This window comes from Anneissia japonica, unplaced genomic scaffold (genome assembly GCF_011630105.1).
Source record: "Anneissia japonica isolate Jap-2015-1 unplaced genomic scaffold, ASM1163010v1 scaffold701_len334292_cov200, whole genome shotgun sequence".
NCBI classification, from domain to species: Eukaryota; Metazoa; Echinodermata; class Crinoidea; order Comatulida; family Comatulidae; genus Anneissia; species Anneissia japonica.
Window position 1 is genome coordinate 194,630 of NW_022682589.1, and position 4,737 is coordinate 199,366.

Genomic DNA, 4,737 nt, shown 5'->3' on the forward strand with positions numbered 1-4,737 from the left:
AATAATAATAATAATAATATTGGGCGAAACACAATATAAAAGCAGTAGACATTCAAATAATTTAAAATTTAAAATATTCAATTCAATTCAATTCACTTTATTGATTCATAAGCCATCGAGGGCTACTATCCGCTTAAACTATACATATATAGGCCTACACATAGATACATTGAAAAGAAAAACATATAAAATAAAGCACATGCAACTACTTCATAGAAAGGGCATTCCGGATGGAACCAATGTTTAATTTATCAGGGTCAAGATTAAGAGATGAAAGAAGACGTAGAGAAAATGGGAGGAAGGATTTATGAAAACGATCGGTTTTGAAAAAACATTTAAAAATCAGAGGTGACGAGAATTCCTAAGAGTGAAGGAAGAAAAGAATAAAGGGGATAGTCAGGAGTCTTAAGAATTCGGCCAAAAGCACAGAGTGTAAAAAATGTTATTCTCTTTTCGAATGTTAAAATGTTATAATCAGCAAAAATATTAACACACGAAGAGTAAGTAGCATCATCAAATAAGAGCTTAGCAAAAATAAGTTTGACGCGTTTAAATAAGGCAAGTTCACATTGTGGGAGTTGACCATAAACACAATAAGCATATTCTAACGAAGGTTGAACATGCGATTTAAATAAAAGTGCCAAGGATTTTTCAAGAGAATGTTTTAAATATTTTAAAATAGATAATTTACATAAGGCTGATTTATATGACTGAAGGACTTGTGCATGCCATTTGAGGTTATCACTTATAATAAATCCAAGGTACTTAAGAGACTTGACTTTTTCAATTGGAGAATTATACAATAAAATTGGATCGAAAATATACGGTGTCTTACAAAACTGGATATTCATTATTGTGCATTTAGAAGGAGAAAATGAAAGGCCATTAGAAATAGACCAACGTTCAAGAGAGGCGGTAGCTAATGGAAGTGGATCAAAGAGATCATTTTTAAAAGAACAAATGATTACTAAGTCATCCGCATAGAGAGAAAAAGAACAATCACGAATTGAATCCACAATATCATTGATGAAACACAAACACAATGTCGGGCCAAGTTTGCTTCCTTGAACAACACCACTAAGAACGGGGGGCTTATCAGAAAGAATACCTTGAAAGGAAGTTTGTTGAGATCTATTGTTTAGCCAATTGGCAATTCACGATACAATAGTGGGATGAAGGCGAAATGTATGGGATAACTTAAATAATAACAGTCCATGGGGCACTGAATCAAATGCACGACAAATGTCAACCAAGAGTAATCTGGAAATAAGGTTCAAATCAGCTGATTTAAAAAGGTTATGGGTAACATAAAGTAAAGAATCAATTGTAGATTTACCCGAACGAAAGCCACACTGAAATTTAGACAACCTATCATAAATTTGAGCATTAATCCGCGTACTAATAATACCTTCAAAAAGTTTACAAAATGGAGAGGTAACAGAAACAGGATGGTAATTAGAAAAATTTGATTTACTTGAACTCTTGTAGAGGGGATGAAGAATTGCATTTTTCCAGTCAGCTGGGATGGAACATTGATTTAAAGAAAAAGTAAAAAAGGAACTTAGAAATCGTTCACAGGAAGGGGCAATAATTTTTACAATAAAATTACTTAGGCCATCAGGACCAGGAGATTATTATGAGCTTAATTTGGAAGTAGCATTCTTTATTTCTTCAATAGAAACATCAGGGCAATCAAACAAGGAAAGGGGTAGACAGGAGTTAGGAATACTAAATGGAAGGTCACTAGAACATTACGAAGAAAATTGAATATTAAAGCGGGAAGCTATTTCAAAGGGATCGTTAACTTGGACACCCTCGGCAGTTATAAAGGAAGTTGCTGAATTCTTTTTATTTGGAAGAATTTTATTGATTTCAGACCACCAATCACAAGTACACTACCATGCTTTTAATGACCGATAATTTGGTCATGATAATTCTTTTTTGCCCTGCGAATTTGACATCGTACCCATCCTTTTAAAACAGAATATAAATCTCTATCGTTAAACCAAGCCCACTGCCTATATAAAATTAAACGTTTAAGACCAGGATTTAACCACTTAGCATCGTTAATATGTCTCCGAACCGTACAGAACCCCAAACAAGTCCGTAACAACAATTTAATATGATTTAAAAAATAACCGTACACCTCAAGGTAAGGGTGAGTCCAATAAACGTTCGAAATTACCCCAATCAGTGTTATTTACAGTAGTTCAATACGTAAAATTGGATGGATTCCACGTCAGTTCGTAACACTTTTGTCTTATAATTATGACACGACCTATTTACAGTTTGTAGAAGTGGAATGTCAAAGGACACCACTTTATGATCACAGCCTGTCATCCAGTTAAACACATGAACATTTCCTACGCTGTCTTCTTGGCCAAGTATCATGTCTAATATATTGTTCACTCTCGTTGGTTTGGTGACGAACTGTTTAAAACCGTTGACACTTTCATAGGTGGATATTCTGAATCAGAATCATTCAAATCGCCACAGATGATCAGTTTTGTATTGTAGTTGTACTGTAGACCAAGGATGCATTCCTGCAATCTATCGTAACATGATTGAATATCTGATCCAGGTGGCCGATACACGTTAAGAACAATTAGTGTAATCATCATAAAACTCGACAGTTACCGTACATCACAATAAAAATCGGACATTGAACATAGAATATTCTCCTTACTGTAAATCAACAATCCACCGCCTCAAGAATAGTCCCTATCAGAACGCATAACATTGTAGCCAGCAAGTTGATAATGTGAATCATCATCAAACATATTCAGCCACGTCTATGAGGATATCAGACTTTTTTCCAGATGACAAAATAGACTCAATGTCATTAAATTTATTTCGGATGCTACGCAGGTTCTGCAGAAGGCAATGCAATTTAGGGTATGACAATGGCGGCTTATGTTTTTTTCCACCACGTTGGCCCCGCCTTCTCGGCGTCGTTACTAGCGGTCTGTGATCTTGACCTACAGCCGCAATAGGCCTAATCCTATTAATTTGCAATCTGACCAACTTACATAGTAAATCAATTGGAATGTCAATAAATGACGATGTTCTAATATTTAATAAACTTTCCTTGCTATAAACAGTAGCTATACAACACGAAAAACACTGTGAAAACAAGAATAGGCACAAAGCAACCTGTCGCACGTCCATCTTGAACAGCGCCAGCATCGATTCAATAGAGACAAAATGATGATATAATAACATTAATTAAAAATAACAATAATGAAACAGTACAGTAGTAGTAATAATAATAAGAAGAAATAGGCCTAATAACAATGTCACAAAATACAAATTGAATAATAAAAATATTTAATTTAAAAATAACGCTAAAAAGAAAAGATCAACGTTTCAACTCCTTCATGGTGTCATTTTCAAGATCAAACTCGCCAAAATAACATTAGTATTTGTTAATTGTGTATTTGATGACATTTCATGTATGTTGGACTAAAAACATTTTTTTGTTCACAGTAATCATTGAACGTATAGCTTGCTATCAGTAAATCATGCCCTAAATGTATAGTTCTGGGAATGGTTAACAAACAATTAACATTATTTTGTAGTTAATTCCAGTAAACAATTGTACTCACAAATAACCTAAATAACACCAAGAAGGAGTCGAAACGTCGATCTTTTCTTTTTAGCGTTATTTTTATATTAAATATTTATACAAAACGTGCTCTTATTAATAATAAAAATAAACACAATAATATCAGTGAACGTTCAAATAAATAAAACTTTAAAATAGAGAAAAAAAAATATACCCGATATATACATTATATATGTCATAAAAGTTTATTGCTGTTTTGAACTGAGACCCTCCTTAAAGTACTGATCGACTTTGAGGGCTGCAGAGTGATGATCATTTGGTACATTGATGAAGAATGTCGATGAATTTCTTGAAAAGAAATTTCCAGGGTGTGTTTTGAACTATTTGAAATGCTAGGCAAAGCCTTTAGAGTATTCTAACCAATGATGAGACTTTCAGCAGGTTTATGCTTTGAACGAATGCCTGTGCTAAGTATTATAGTAGCGGCCTAGCAGCAATGCCTGTATAAGGTGATCTGTGTGTATAAATAATATTATAAATAGTACTATAATTATTAAATATGATATACCATAAATGAAATATAATAACTAAAATTAAAGGACTTCTTTTTTTGCTAGGTGGTTTTTCATTCAGTTCACTATGAAATCACCCTGGTTAATTGTAACAATCCAATAAATATAATTATATCCTTTCGTTATGCATTTTTTGCATTAATTTGATTGTTTCAGAGAGTTGCTCCAAACTGTAGCATACATGGTTATACAACATGCCTTTTAAAATTATTATGTTGTGACTTTTCATTGGTCATATGGAATCAGACATGACACTTCACATGTGACATGTGTGCTAATTATCATGGTCACACCATAGGTTATATCTCCATTGCAGACAGACTGATTATGATTTTCTGTTCAAGGAAAACATATGTATACGACTTATATCAACAGAATGAATACGTAAGTGTAATAAATTAGCATCGTTATAGAACATTGAATGATTTTCAATTTGAGCATAACAGATGCTTCAAAGCATTAGCTGACCTGACCTGTGGCATACCTAGAGGTGTGGGAGGGGGCAGCCCCCTTCCAAAAAAAAAAAGCTTGATCTCCATGTCTCCAGTCTGCCCCTCCCTTGAAAATTTTCAAAGCACAAAGATATGCAGAAGTAGATAA

General features: G+C 33.6%; 1 protein-coding gene across 1 annotated transcript in view; it reads right to left on the minus strand.

Moving 5' to 3' along the window:
* Nucleotides 1-4,737, minus strand: part of LOC117105421 (L-lactate dehydrogenase-like) — a 23,039-nt gene that overhangs the window by 15,353 nt on the left and 2,949 nt on the right. The gene's annotated exons all lie outside the window — the stretch shown is intronic.